Consider the following 15,977-nt stretch of genomic DNA (forward strand, 5'->3'; position numbering starts at 1 on the left):
TCCTTCTAAACGTGCCTGCCCTCCACAATCTGGCCTCCTGTCCTTCTCACCAAATTCACTTCTGAACTGCCTTCGCCCCTCCCCCACAAGTGTGCGTAAACTCTGATGCCGAGGCCCTCCTGCCCTCGGCCACCCTCTTCACCCAGCTCACTGCCGCCCGTCCGTCCCACAGCAGCTTGGAATTTTATCGTCTGGTGCCTTTGCCTGAACTCGCTGGGCCCCGCTGCCCTGGCCTGTTTACCCGTTTCTTTCCTTCACTGGGGAGCAGAGCACTTGAGAGGTGCTGTCTGCGCACTGAGTACCTACGGGACCCAGCTTGGTATCCGCTATCAACCGCTCAAAAAGTCGTTTATGAAAATAGGATGAAATGAGGCGTATGGTTATGCTTGTAAAACTGCCTGGTAATCGCACAGACGGGTTCCTGAGCCACTTTGGAGACATAGTTGAGATGGAGAAGTCCATCCACGTCGGATAGCACGTTCAGAAGGGACTTCAGTGTGTCCTCAGATGGGTAAGTGAGTTGAATGTCAGAGCCCCCCTTGATTTAGTGAATGACCTCGGTCATCCTTTGGGAGACCTGTACATTATGATACATTTCTCCTTCCCCCATGTCTGTGTCTACCTACTTCTGCCTGGATTCCCCCCCCCCCCCCCCCGCCTCGATACACCTCTCTACTCTCTGAAACACCGATAACAGATTTTGAAAGAAAGAATTTGTCTTGGCTTTGCTGAAGGGCATCCCAAGTAGGCTGGAAAAGCTGCACACATATATGATCTGGAGGGTACTGGAGACAGAGGTTACATATATATATATATATTTTAATAAGCTCTCACAAGCTTCTTTTTTCCTTAAAGATTAATTTATTTGTTCCCCTGCCTCAGTTAAGTCAACACGGCTTGCAGCTTCATAAATGAAAGGTACATTACATAATAGAGCTTTGGATGACAAGAACATTTGTTTAGTAATTCAAAAACACATTGTTAATGAATAGAATGAATGACTTAGGGGCGCCTGGGAGGCTCAGTCGGTTGAGGGTCTCACTTCGGCTCGGGTCACGATCTCACGGTTCATGGGGTCAAGCCCCGCATCGGGCTCTGGGCTGACAGCTCAGAGCCCGGAGCCTGCTTCAGATTCTGCGTCTCCCTCGCTCTCTGCCCCTCCCTCGCTCACACTCTGTCTCTCTGTCTCTCAAAAATAAATAAATGTTAAAAAAAATTTTAAGAAAAGAATGAGCGTCTTAAGACTTTTTTTCTCCCCCCACACAAGAAGATCGGCTTTAACATTCTACAGGAGACTCAGATTTCTAATCTTTCCAAGCTCATTAGACTTTAATGGTCCCTTATCACTGTGGACATTGTCACTGAGTGGACGAAAGTCCAGCCACGCTGCACATTGATTAGGCAAAGACGTGAATGTCCTCCTCACCGCTTCTGCACAAACAGCTGTGAATCAGCTTTCACCCGCTTCTTACTTGTATCATTTGCGAATGAACAAAATGCAGTCTGTGTGACTTTAGTTAAGTCAAGGTTGGCTCTGTTTGTTTTGTGTTTGTGTGCCTGTGTTTTGTAGAAAATGGTAGGGACACTTATGCACGTTCCAGATGCCGGAGAAGTACAGTTCCATCCGAGTAGGGCAACCGCTGGTCACAAGAACAAGCTTTGCGATCTGAGTTGACTACAGCCTTCCCAGCTCCTGTCTGGGTGACTTGGGGCATGTAATTTGGCCTCTCCAAGCCCAAGAACTCTCACCCATAAAAATTAGGGATGATCCTTTGTACTCTGTAGTTCAGGAGTAAACGAGCTCAGGATTTGGTGCTATGTCAGTGCCCAGAAAGTATTAAAGAATCATTTTCTAAAAATGACTATTAGTATTCCTATGTGTCCCCACACTTCAGAAAAAAAATTCTTTATAATAATGTACTGTATCATTGGGGGGGGGGCTGGAAAAGGAAAACATCAGAATAAATAAAATCTTAATAGAGCAGGCAAGCGTGCCCAGTGCCAAAAAGGCAGAAGGATGCCACAGCTAACGGGCACAGAGCCCCTCTGCCGGGAGGGGACGTGCACACGAGCTGAGAGAAAACTCCAGAGAGTCAGTGCGTGCGCGCACATCCGGGTGAGCCGCCCTGGGCGTCCATCTGACGACCCCTCCTCCTCCCCCTGTGAGGAAGGGGCAGCTTCAGGCACAGCGTGGACCCCCGGGCTCACCTCCTGTGCAGCACAGAGAAGCCGCGTCTCCCGATGGGCTGGGAGGCGGCCAGCTGTCCTCCCCCTGGGTCCCGGCCGCTCCTGCCGCACAACCGACCCAGCAGAGCGGCTCCGACTCTCCTCTCCTCTCCCGCCTGCCCGGCCCCGCCCTGCCCCCCAACGGCCTGTGTCCAAAGCCAAGGCCGGCGCCCACCCGTGGCCGCCAGAGGTACCCACCTCGTCAGTTGCACGGGGCCCTGCTCGGGAAGAGGGTGTTCTGGCCGCAGCGCCAGCCAGGCCCTGTTATACCTCCCCGGGTCCCCGTGCCCCTGGCTCAGGCGCTGAGGTCACGATGTCAGTGTCAAGGGCTCCTTGTGCACCAGGTGGGTCCCCGGGGCCCACTTCTCCCCTCTCCCTGATGCTCTGTAATTTGCGGAGCCGGGAACCGTCCTCACGCAATTAGAGTAAACGCACTGCAGGCTGAGCGCTGGTGCAGCTGGGGCCCTGGGGGGGCCCAGGGTCCCCGGACTTCATTAGGGCCTCCTGCCAACCCCACCCATACCCCACTGGTCGCCACAGCTCAGGAACAGACACCTGAGAATCACAAGTGCTCACTTCGTGAATAGTTTAAACTGCAGCCACACTGATAACTGAAGATCACTGAGGGGCAGCGTCAGAATCCCCACTACCCCCCCCCCACCTCGTGATAGACGGGGTCCAGAAGGGAGCAGGAGGGGGACTCCTGGGGTGCTGGCTTCCTGATCTGGGGGCTGGTCGTGGGCTCTGGGTCAGTCCATACAGCTCACTGAGGTGCTCCCTTCTGAGTGGGTTCATTTCTTTTTCAAGTTTGCTTCCAAATGGCGTCTGTGGCCCAGAAGGTCAGGTCCTGCAGTCATGGCCCAGACCCGGGTCTGAGTGTAACACTTATTATTTTGCTTTAATTTTTCTTTCTCTAGTAATGCTCATCCTCATGGGTGTGAAATGCTATGCTAGGATGCTTTTTATTTACCTTTCCCTGTTGCTGAGTGATGTTGAGCCTCTTTTCGTGCTTATTGGCCATTTGTGTGTTTTCTTTGGAGAAATGTCCATCTTTTCTTTTTTTTTTTTTAACATTTATTTATTTTTGAGACAGAGAGAGACAGAGCACGAACGGGGGAGGGTCAGAGAGAGAAGGAGAAACAGAATCCGAAACAGGCTCCAGACTCTGAGCTGTCAGCACAGACCGCGAGATCATGACCTGAGCCGAAGTCGGACACCCAACTGACTGAGCCACCCAGGCACCCCAATGTCCATCTTTGTTGTCTATGTTTTTGGAGTCACATCCAAGAAATCATTGCAAAAACCAGTGTCATGGAGTTTTGTCTTATTTTTTTTTTTTTTGGTAAGCTTTATAGTTTTAGCCCTTAAAGTTAGGTCTTAGGTCCATTTTGAGTTAATTTTTGTTTGTGGTGTGAGATAAGAGTCTCATTTCCTTCTTTTGCATGCGGATATCCAGTGTTCCCAACACCATTTGCTGAAAAAACTGTCCTTTCCCCATTGAATGATCTTGGCACTCTTGTTGGAAATCTTTTGACCAAGTATGTGGAAGTGTGAGGGTTAAATTGTACTTTTAGTTCTCAAAGGCAGCCCATCTGGAGCTCAGAATAAGAATCTTGATGGGACTAAGCGGCTGGCCCCTCTGCACTCTTGCCCAGAAACCTTGGCAATGATCTCGTCCCTCTGCTCTGATCTTACAGACATTCCCTTACAGGACCCTGATATCAGCATGTTTTCAGACGGCAGTAATGTTGTGTTTCAAGGGCAAAAGGATGCCAGCGCTGCAGTGATGACAGACCATGAGGTTTTATGGCCACAGACCCTTCCCCCAGAAACTTCAGCCCAGCACACAGAGCTCAACGCACTAACAAAAGCCCTAAAACTTGGAAGAAACAAGTCAAAAGTGCCTTGGAGCTACCGATCTTGACAGAGCCCTTGCTTCCACCGGAGCCCAGTTACACTCCTAAAGATTTGGAGTGAATTTCAAGAAAAGGGGGAAGTAAGATGCCGGGACAAAAGTGGTTTCAGGATCCTGAAGGTAAGATATTCTTCCCCGTGGCACTCGGGTGACGGGAGTGCTGGAGAAAAGAGAGACGCTCTCCTGCTCCAGGAGCCTGTAAATCCGGGACCATTTCAGACCTGAACCCACAAAATCCTTGGAGGAAGACAATGGCTTTCTTTGTTGAATTGGACGAATGCTGTGAATGGAACATCCCTGCCCATCTGCTGAGCTTTTCATGACTCTAGGACACAGGCGGCTCAAATGGACAATCCTGCAGAGTTAAACCATGTTCGGTTTGGGGTTATGGGTTGCCCTCAGTTCCCAGGGCAGCAGAGGCACTGTCTGTCTGTGCCCCATCTCCTTCCTCCACTCCTTTGTCACCAAGAAGCAAGGAAAGAAAATCTCTGTGAAGGTTGTAATGCTTCTAAGACTGTTGATGAGATGTGTGACTGTTTAAAGTAGATAAAGCTTGTGATTCCCACCCTCCTGTGACATCAACATGCAGCCGCTGGTGATGAGGGAAGGAAGAAATCCAAGTTCACATACAGGCTGGGTTGCATAGGTCTCTGGAGGGAATGCCCACGTTGTGCCCAGGCCAGCCCAATATGGCTGCGTGTTCACAGCTGCACACCTGTGTCTGGCTGACGGTGGGCGTCCTAACTCCTCTGCTAGGCACCGTCACCTACTCCCCATGGCTGTCCATGCCTCTACGCCAAGCCACTGAGGGCACTTTGTCTCGGGAGAGAAGGAGACGCTAAGCCTGGCAAGAGAAGTGTGTAATTTAGAGAAGGAACCAGGAAGTAGGAGACAGGTGTGTTGAAAGTAGAAAAAGAAAGATGGTGGACAAGAAAAGTGGCAGTATGGAGGCTGGGTCTAATGTACCGGTGCTGGGAAATCTTAAGTGGGCTGGGCTTCCAGCTCTAGGTAAGAACCAGGAAGGCTGGATAACTGAAGGTGCCATGGCTGGTGCTTACATTTTCTGGGTTTATATAATGATAAGTGTGGGGGACTCATGGGGGACTTTATAAATGTAGACACAGGGATCAAGACCAAAAACTGGCTCAAAGTTTATTCTCTTGGTCCCCCTGGCTCACATCACTACTCACCACCTTAGCTGGGCCACTGCTATTGTTATTTCTCGGGTTAACTATTGGCCCATGCATTATCAATTGATCAGTACAGTTGTCAAAAGGTAAATTGATAAAATAAAAATCATGATTAGGTCCAACTATGTCCCCTTAGTTCCTAATGATGAATCAAGAGATTGATTCACTGACAAGAAAAGGGGGAAATGTAAGGGTTAAATTGTACTGTAGGGCTAACGCTTAGCTTGAAAGATAACAACTTTGTTCTAACACTGAAGGTCAAAAGATAACAGCCTTGCTTTTACTCTTGTAAATCATACTTCATACTCTTGTGAATCAGGCTTTACCAATGAAGGAAACAAAACCTCAAAAAAGAGCGTCAGAGACAAGGTCAAAGAGATCCACTGGTTGCAACTTAGCGGCAGAAAGTCTAAAATAATCACCTCATTCGATAACTGTTTCTGACTCATCTGGCAACTGTTTCTAACTCATCTGGGAACTGTTTCTCTGTTCTGTTCCCAGATAATGATAAAACGATGTGATCGGCTTTAAAAACTTTGTACCCCGGCTGTTCGAGGCCACACTCTTATCAAGAGTGTCGGTCCCGATCGGTCAGCCTTGCCTCTCATTGTAATAAACTTTGTTGCAACTGTCACTGGTGCCCGTAGCATTCTGTTTCAGGAGTCGTGTGGATGCAACAAAAGTACATTTCTGCATTCTCTATTCTATTCTATTCCATTGGTTTATATGTCTGTCTTTATTCCAGTACCATACTGTTTGATTGCCATAGCTTTGTAATCAGTTTTGAAATCAGGAAGTCTGACATCTCTAACTTTGTCTTTTTCCTTTTTCCAAAATGCCTTTTCGCTATTTGGAGTACTTAGAAATTCCATGTGAAATTTAGGTTGTACTTTGCTGTTTCTGTGAAAAACATCATTGGAAGTTTGATATGGTTTACATTAAATCTGTTGGTTTCGGGGTAGTATTGATATCTTAACAATATTAAGTTTTCCCATCCATGAACATGGGATGTCTTTCCACTTATTTATGTCTCCTTAATTTCTTTCAGCATTGTTTGTATGTTCAGTGTATGAACTTTTTGCCTCTTTGGTTAAGATTATTCTTAAGTATTTTTGTTCTTTTTGATCGTCTTTGAAATGGAATTGTGTTTTTAAATTCTTTTTTTTTTTTTTTGTATTGTTCATTGTTGGTATATGGAAATAACTGATTTTGGTGTGTTGATTTTGTGTCTTGCAACTTTGCTATACCCATTAGTTCTAACAGGATTATTTGTGGGGTCTTTAGAGTTTTTCACAAACAAAACTTTATAGTCTGTTCACAGGGATACTTTTATTTCTTCCTTTGCAATTTAGATGCTTTTTATTTCTTTTTGTTGCCTAACTAGTACTTCCAGTACTGTGTTGAATAGAAGTGATGAAAGCAGACATGTTTATCTGGTTCCTAATCTCATAGGTTAAGCTTTCAGTCTTTCACCATCGAGTATGTTGTTTGTTGTGAGTTTTTCATATATGACCTTTATTATGCTAAAGTAGTTTCCTCCTATTTCTAGTTTGTTAAGGTGGTGTTTTTTTTTTTTTTTATCATTCTAGAGTATTGAATTTTGTCAAATGTCTTTTCTGTGTGAATTGAGAGGGACATGTGGTCTTTTCATCCTTCATTTTGTGCTAAATTTATGTTAAAGGAATTTTTTTTCTTGTGCCAGCATAAAAAAAGATAATAAAAGAAAAATGTTAGGATATACCGTATGTAAGGAAATTTTGATTGATGTGAACCTTATTTGTATGCATTATAGACGCAGACAAATAACACTAATTTTTATTTTTTATTATTTTTAAAAATTTTATTCATTTTGACAGAGAGTGTGTGTGCGTGTGAGGGAGGGGAAGAGAGAGAAGGAGAGAGAGAATCCCAATTCTTACTAGTCAAACAAAATATTGTATATTTATGATATAAAAAATGGGGGTGACTAAAAAGTACTTGCGGTGGACATTCAGCAGTGGTTAGATCACAATATGGTGGAGCTGTCCTATTTGCAGGCCCATCTCGTTGATTGACCTTCTCTTTGTTACATTTCTTACAATTGCAGGTTTGTGTCAACCCGCTGTGGAGCAAGTCTGTCGGTGCCATTTTTCCAACAGCGTTTGCCCACTTTGTGTTTCTGTGTCTCATCCTCATAATTCCCACAATATTTTAAACGTTTTCATTATTATTATATTTATTGTGGTGATCTGTGATCAATGGTGTCACCACTGTAATTGTTTCGGGGTTCCAAGAACCGTGCCCTGATACCATGGTGAACGTAATCAGTTAATGTTGTGTGTTGAATCACTATGTTGTACACCTGAGGCTGAGAGAAGATTGTGTGTTAAGTATATCATGCAGGGGCCCCTGGGTGGTTTCCCAAAGCTGGGTTAAGTTGGGGGTACCACTGGGAGTTCACAGGGGTGTATACAGAGCTGCGATCCGCGAGGACCTGACTTTGACCTTATCTCAACAAGGGCTCAAGAGGTCACATGGCTCAGCGAGTTGTTGCCCTGTTTGCAGTCACTGAGGGTCTAACACCTTTATCCCTGGACTTGCAAGTCTCTAGAAGGGGACTAGGGGCTCCTCGTCCAGGAAATTATTTTGCCTGGAACCTGACACAGGCTAAGTCGCAGGCTGAGGTTTGTAGTGTGGGGAGAATTTAAGTTCCAGCGGGACAGGTGGAAAAGCCTGGATAAGATCTTCGCATCCTAAGAGTGAAGACCAGGGAGGCTGGTGCGAGGGTGGAGAGGAGCCCTGCCCGTGGCCACAACACCCACCCTTCTTCAGCCTTGAGGAGAAGGCACCTGAACACACGTGACGAGGAGGCTGGGGATGCGCGGTGACAGCTCCCGGGGCTGCGACCCTCTGGCCTCCCTCTGGGGTGGCAACTGAAGCTGGCATCCCCTGCCCCCAATCCCCCTTCCACTCCTCACTGACTGTGCTGGGCCTGCGTCTCTCCCGCCCTTGCGGAATCTGGGGGTGGGGGGTGGAGAGGAGACCCCAGGGCGCAGGGCTCCAGGACCCTCGCAGGCTCTCCACGCAGCTCTGTGAAGCATCAGTGATCTCAAGTTCGCCAGTGAAACTACCCATCACAGTTAGAAACTGAACACTGACTTTGGGGCAGGGCCTAATAAGGACCTGGTATCTGCCTCTCCTTTCAAGATTGTCTTGTGAGCATTTGCCAGGACATTCGGGGGCAACATGACGGCAGCACAGAAAGTTCGAGGAAGGCTATCTGTCACTTTATTGTGGCCCCAGTTAAAAGGTCCAATGAACTTACTAATGCAGCTAGAAAAGTTTATCATAAAGTTAATGAGGAAAAATAAAGACACAGAAATATCTAGGAAAATACCCAAAAGAAAACCTTTAAAGGAAACTGGCTCTCTTCATTAAGGTATACAATGAAACATCTCTATTCAACAGTGTGGTACTGGGGCCTGGATAGGCAGACAGTGGGCTGAATAGAAATTTCACAAATAGATACAATTACATACACAAATTCAGTATAAAATAAAACTGGTATTTCAAATCGCAGAGAAAAAGATTTTAATAAAGGCCTTTGAATCAATACTATAATTATTTGGAAAAAAGATAAAATTAGATCTATTCCTCCAACCATATCCTCATAACTTTCCTCTGTTTGAAATAATCTCTAAATAAAAAACAATTCAATATGAATGAATAGTCCCCAAGGCAAATACTGGACTGGAGGAGGTGTGACCCAAGAGCATGAACTCCCTGGGGTTCCTCGCCATTCCCCTAAGTACTGCAAATCTCCCTGCCTTTGCTCAGGCCCTTCCTCAGTCTGGGACACCCTCTCTCTTGGCCACCTCTAGAAAAGTTGCTCAAGACTAACCTTCATAGGGTAGTTCTATTTTTTTCTTAATTTTATTTTTTTAAATTTACATCCAAATTAGTTAGCCTATAGTGCAACAGGATTTCAGGAGTAGATTCCTTAGTGCCCCTTCCCCATTTAGCCCATCCCCCCTCCCACAACCCCTCCAGTAATCCTCAGTTCGTTTCCCATACTTCTGAGCCTCTTCTGTTTTGTCCCCCTCCCTGTTTTTATATTATTTTTATTTCCCTTCCCTGTTCTGTCTCTTAAAGTCCTCATATGAGTGAAGTCATATGATATTTGTCTTTCTCTGACTAATTTCGCTTAGCATAATACCCTCCAGTTCCAGTTCCATCCATGTAGTTGCAAAGGGCAAGATTTCATTCATTTTGATTGCCAAGTAATACTCCATACACACACACACACACACACACACACACACCACATTTTCTTTATCCATTCATCCATCAATGGACATTTGGGCTCTTTCCATACTTTGGCTATTGTAAATAGCACTGCTATAAACATGGGGGTGCATGTATCCCTTCGAAACAGCACACCTGTATCCCTTGGATAAATACCTAATAGTGTAATGCTAGGTCATGGAGTAGTTCTATTTTTAGTTTTTTTGAGGAACCTCCCTACTGTTTTCCAGAGAGGCTGCAAGGTAATTCTATTTTCTGAAGGTTAGTCTTGAGCAATCCAGCAACGGCACTACTAGGGTGTTTACCCAAAGGATACAAAAATTCAAGGGTACACATGCACCCCAATGTTTATGGCATTGTCTACAACAGCCATATTATGGAAATGGCCCAAGTGTCCATTGACTGATGAATGGATAAAGAAGTGGTGTATATATATATATATATATATATATACATACACACACACACACACACACACACACTGAAATAGTATTCAGTCATAAAGAAGAATAAAATCTTGCCATTGCAATGGCATGGATGGAGCTAGAGAGAGTATTATGCTAAGTAAAATAAGTCAGTCGGAGAAAAATAAATACCATATGATATCACTCATATGTGGAATTTAAGAAATAAAACCAATGTCCATGGGGTGCAGGGAAGAGAGGAAAACATGAAAAACAGACTCTTCACTAAAGGGAACAAACCAATAGTTACCAGAAAGGAGGTGGTGGGGGGGAGGATGGGTTAAATAGGTGATACGGATTTAGGAGGGCACTTGTGATGAACATTGGGTACTGTATGTGCGTGTTGAATCACTAAATTCTACACCTGAAACTATTTCACACTGTTAACCAACTGGAATTTAAGTAAAAACTTGGAAAGAAAAATAAATATTAACCTTCAATGTTGTCTTCCTTTTCCAGGCATTTATGATTCATTCTGATTAGTCAGAATTAATTCCTATTTTGTTCGTTCACCTGCGCTTAGGAAACAAGAAGCTGAAAAATCTCCCCCACCCCTACCCTTTGCTTGAACTCGCTAGGGATGAGTCGCAACATTTTTTGCACCGCATCCTTTGGAAATCAGGCGCAAGTCCGGCCACCTGTCCCCCCTAAGATCACCCAAGAAGCACACGGGGCTTTGGGGGGAATCGGAAGTCGCGGCTCCTCTGCTGGGATGAGCGGGGAGAGAGCCCCGCGAGTGAAGGGCTCTGCCCTGCGCAGTTTCACCCTGCAGGGCGAGGCGGTGACGACACGGGGTAGAGTTGCAGCGCGGCCTTTAAGCTGCCGGACTGTCTTCTTAGCCGCGAATTCGGAGTCCGGACTCGCCAGGCTCCCCGAGGTCCACACCAGGGGGACCGGCTCTGGGAGCCCCCGCCCGCGGCTGGCTCGGGCGGGTGGCGCCCTCGGACCGCAGGCGGGGGGGACCGCAGACAGGTGCCAGGCAGCCGCGCGGGGGAAGCCCAGGCCCAGGCCGAGGTGCTTGCGTCCCGGCTCCGCCCCCGTCGCGACTCCTGGGGGAGCTGAGCCTGCTTTTCGCGTCGCGACTTTTCCAGTCCGGTCGTGGTCCATTCGCGTGGCAGCCGGAGCTGGTCTCCCGGGCGTTCCCGAGCCGCCTCCTGGATCCCCGGCGTCCAGGACAGCCGGGAGCTCCCGAGGGTCAACTCTGCGGTAAAGCACCCCAGACGGCAGCGCGTGGGGACGAAGTGGCCGAGTGGTTAAGGCGATGGACTGCTAATCCATTGTGCTCTGCACGCGTGGGTTCAAGTCCCACCTTCGTCGGTTGCGTGCTTTTGATTTACGATTTTTTTTGAGTCTCCTTCTGGCGTTTCCAGCTTGGGGCCAGCTCCCTTCCAGTACCAGTCGGAGGAGCGCCTGGTTGGCTCAGTGGCAGAGCAGGGGGCTGCAGGCCTTGGGATCGTGGGTTCAAGCCCCACGTTGGTGTAGAGATTACTTAAATAAATAAGCTTGAAAAGAAAGCAATCTGCCCGCTGTTCTTGAGCTTCCCCTGGAGAAGGTTGTCTTTACCCTTACTGTATAAATTCTGCCACTTACCCCTTTCTTCTTTCAGGGAATATTCCTGCATTTGTGACCTTAATTCTTTAGAGCGGATATTATTCTTCATTTTCACCCTGTCTAATATATTCTCTTGATATTTAGCCATATTCCTTGAAGAGCTTTTGTTTTTAGCCCATTCATAATTAGGAGAATTGATTGGTCCAAGGCTTGAACCTTATGAATCTTTTTTGGCAATTGACCAATTTCCAAATGGACCAGTTTCCAAATTTGTTTCATTTTACAGTGTTACCGCTCATACTTGAGTAAGCCAGATTCTCAATACAATGGAAATCTAGTATTATTTCAGTATTTTATGTTTAGAGAACGCTAGAATATAGGTTCTAGATAGACGTTTGAGGTGTATCCATTTAGGAAAACGTTTCCTCCTCAAATTTCAACTCGTTTTTACAATTACCTTGCCTTCTGTTTAAAAACTATTATCTTCAAGAATTTTCCAAAATCTTTTTATGTTTAACTTTTTTTTTTTTTTTGAGAGAGAGAACATGGGAAGGGGAGAGAGAGGGAGAGAACCCCAAACAGGCTCTCTGCTGTCAGTGCACAGCCTGATTCAGGGCTTGAACTCGCCAACCGTGAGATCACGCCCTCAGCCTAAATCAAGAGTCTGATGCTTAACCTACTGAGCCACCCAAGCCCCCTGAAGTAATAATTCTTCTTCTTCTTCCTCCTTCTCCTCCTTCTTCTCCTCCTTCTTCTTTTTTTAAAGACATTTGATTATAGCAATTTAAAAACACATCGATGATTGGAAATAATAATGTAAAAATATCTGCAGGCTTATCTCAGATCTTCAAAAGTCCCCTCTATTGTCTAGCCTTGCCCGTAGCCTCCTCTCTGTCCGCTCCTTCCAATTTGTCTTATGGGCAACTATTCTATCATCAGGAAACAAACTCGCCAATATCTCCTCCACATCCCCTGGTAATTTACCACCTAAAACTTCATTGGCCTGTCTGTGACGAGAGCCTTTGGTTCTTTACAGCGAAGAGAAGAAGAAAATGCATTAATGGGAAAGGAAATCTGACCTTAGGACTCTCTGATGAAACACTAGGCTTCAGAGGATCCAGTCGTCTGTGGAAAACCGATCCGAAGAAAAGTCTTTCCCCTCAAATTAAGGTACTCCAGGGGTGCCTGGGTGGCTCAGTCGGTTAAGCGTCCAACTTCGGCTCAGGTCACGATCTCGCGGTCTGTGAGTTCGAGCCCTGCGTCAGGCTCTGGGCTGATGGCTCAGAGCCTGGAGCCTGTTTCCGATTCTGTGTCTCCCTCTCTCTCTGCCCCTCCCCCGTTCATGCTCTGTCTCTCTCTGTCTCAAAAATAAATAAACGTTAAAAATAAAATTTTTTTTTTTAAAAATTAAGGTACTCCACTGCACGGTAGCACCGTGAGTGACATAGCATCCGGGTGCGCTGTGACCGTGGCGTCGTGAAACCGTGGGTTTTTCCACCCAGAGGTGGCGGCGCCTGCCAACTGCAACCTTCCTTTCCAGTTTCCCCTTGGTTTTCGTCCTTCAACCAACGAAAAGGTTGAGGTCCCTCAACCTCATACAAGTGATTCTTATCCTCTGCGTTCTCTTAATGCTTGTCCCAGAGAGCAAGTGGAAGAGAACTTTATCTTACACACTTACCCGTCCTGTGGGACGTACCATTTTGGCTCACCCACTCATTCTCTGGTGTTCAGTGCATACTTCTGGAAGGCCGAGGGTTGTCTGGCTCTGGCTAGTTGAGCAAAGCGCTCCTGTCCGGCCAGTCTCAGAGGCTAGCCTGGGGCTTACGTCCACAAAACCAGCCACTGGAAGTGCTAGGGGGATCGCCGAGGGAGCGGGGAGTGGTGGCCAACTCACAATGGACGGGATCCAAGGAAAGACATGGAGGGAACGGACGTAAGAGGTTCTGGGGCTCAGGCCGAATGCGCCAGAGGAGACCGTGCATCACAGACGCCTCTCTGAGCGGGGACCCCGGCTCGTCTCTCACTGCCACCCCCGTGTCATCCGTCGTGGCCCACACGCTTGTCCTTGGAGAGCTGGTCAAGGCTCTAAGCTTCCTCTATTCTACGCAGATATGGGAAGAATTGAAGTTTAGCAAGTGCTCCGCGCAGAAGCCTTCCAGCACTCACAATACTGTCAGGAACGTAAGCTCAAAAAAAAAAAAAAAAATTGCAGTGTAACGTAATAACAGAAGTAAGTTATTGAAGCTGTGTGGACGTGGTGTAATGAAGCCCCAAAGAAGTAGGCATAGGCAATCGCCATTATTTGGTACGGGAATAAAATAACCGTTACAGGCATACGTAAACAATATTGAAATATGGTAAACAGAAGTCTTTAACATGGAGTGAGAGCCAGTTTATATCATTTCGAGGATTTGGCACTCTACACATATATGAGAAAGAAAAAATACCAGATATTTTTCAAAGTGGCTTCATCGGAAATCTTATTGCCAGACCTATGCGTTGTAGCCAAATACGTATATTTAATTCCAGTTTGAGAAATCGAGAACTAAGTTCTTCATTTGAGTTCGTGGAATGCCAGGGGTGCCTGGGGGGCTCGGTCAGTCGAGCGTCCTACTTTGGCTCAGGTCATGATCTCACGGCTCGTGGGTTCGAGCCCCGCGTCGGGCTCTGTGCTGACAGCTCGGAGCCTGGAGCCTGCTTCAGATTCTGTGTGTGTGTGTGTGTGTGTGTGTGTCTCCCTCTCTCTGCCTCTCCCCCCCTCACGCTCTGTCCCTCTCTCCTTCAGAAATGAACATTAAAAAAATTTTTTTAAATAAATTAATTAATGGAAAGCCAGATTACTTTGTGCCCTTTGGTAATAAAGAGACAGATTGCGTCGTGAGGGCACCAGGACGCTAACAAATGATGTCTAGGAATAAAACTGCAAATTGTTTTCAAACTTAGGTTCTTTATTCCTGAACAAAGATACATTCCCATGTGTAGCAAATCAGAGAGCACAGAAAGATATAAAATGAAACTCTTCATACTATGGCTCCATTTACCTGCTTTCTCTCAGAACAGGTAACCACTCTTACAGTTTCCTTTTTATTCTTGCAGAGATACTTTGTGTGTGTAACATCAAATTAAATGTATTTTACTCCCATGTGAATGCTATTGCTCTGAAACTGCTTTTCTTTTATTGATCAAAATCTACCATGGATGTCAAACTCTATCAGCACATTTAGCACTTGTTCACTTTTTCATGAATTTCATAAAACCCCTTTGTAAGGATAGATATTTATGGATGTATGAATGCTTTCAACTAACTAGAAATATAGAATCTTTGGTTGCATATTTAAGTTGTTTTTTAAAAACAGCTCTGGGATGTCTATTTTTCTTAGTGTAATCCTCACGCAGACAATTATAGTTATAGGATCAGATTCTAAAGAGAAATTATCGGGACAAAGGGTACATTACCCGGTAATTTTGATTAAGTTTGCCAAATTGCTTTCTTTTCTCGTTTCTTACTCCTGGAGTGTTCGTGGTGAAAGAGCCATCTGACAAACATGAGAATTTTTTGGTAATTTTTCTTTATTCATTTTGAGACAGAAAGAGAGCAGGGGAGGGAGAGAGGGAGAGAGAGAATCCCAAACAGGCTCCGTGCTGACAGCGCAGAGCCCGACGTGGGGCTCGAACCCATGACCCGCTAGATCATGACCCGAGCCGAATAGTCAGATGCTTAACTTACTGAGTCACGCAGGTGCCCTACCAACATAAGACTTTAAATGACTTCTTGAGGGTGACAAGATGGAAAATGAGAAAATGATTCAGTCCCTATTGTATGGGCTCCTGTGTCAGCTCAGGGCCGAAGGTCCCAGTTTGTTGTAGGAGAATAACTTCCATTGTCTTTAATATATTTGTTATATGTTCAAGTTCCCCACGTCCATTGTATTTTTACACTTGATCTTAGCCAAAAGGCCGAGAAGTGATGTTCCGTTTTATTTTTAAACACAGCACAGGAAGACTAATGGGTATTTCAAATGACCCTACTGAAGGCATCAGTGAAGAAACAGAGTTGTTCCAGCTTTATTTAGAGTGCCAACGTCCACCCTGATGTCCATCTCTGTGAATCAGCACAAACGGGCTGAGAATTGCATAACCAAGAGTTAGAAACTCTTGAATATTTAATACGAAAGAAGCATTCTCTAAGGAGAAATTTAAGCCCAGAGAAAGAAGACAATCTGTCCAATAAAATAAAAGAAAACAAAGCATCAGAAGGAGAACGCTGTGAGCGGCTCTTCTCTCGGGGGGGGTCTGGTGGAGGATCTTGGATTTCTGAAGGTAGAGGACTTGCCTGTGGTGCTTGTG

The 15,977-nt window shown here is 45.9% G+C and overlaps 1 non-coding gene across 1 annotated transcript; it reads left to right on the forward strand.

Moving 5' to 3' along the window:
* The first annotated feature begins 11,314 nt into the window (after positions 1-11,314).
* On the forward strand, positions 11,315-11,396 carry TRNAS-GCU (transfer RNA serine (anticodon GCU)). Its single transcript has one exon. It is a non-coding gene; the product is annotated as a tRNA-Ser (tRNA).
* Positions 11,397-15,977: the final 4,581 nt, after the last annotated feature.

Source organism: Panthera uncia, unplaced genomic scaffold (genome assembly GCF_023721935.1).
Source record: "Panthera uncia isolate 11264 unplaced genomic scaffold, Puncia_PCG_1.0 HiC_scaffold_486, whole genome shotgun sequence".
Lineage (NCBI taxonomy): Eukaryota > Metazoa > Chordata > Mammalia > Carnivora > Felidae > Panthera > Panthera uncia.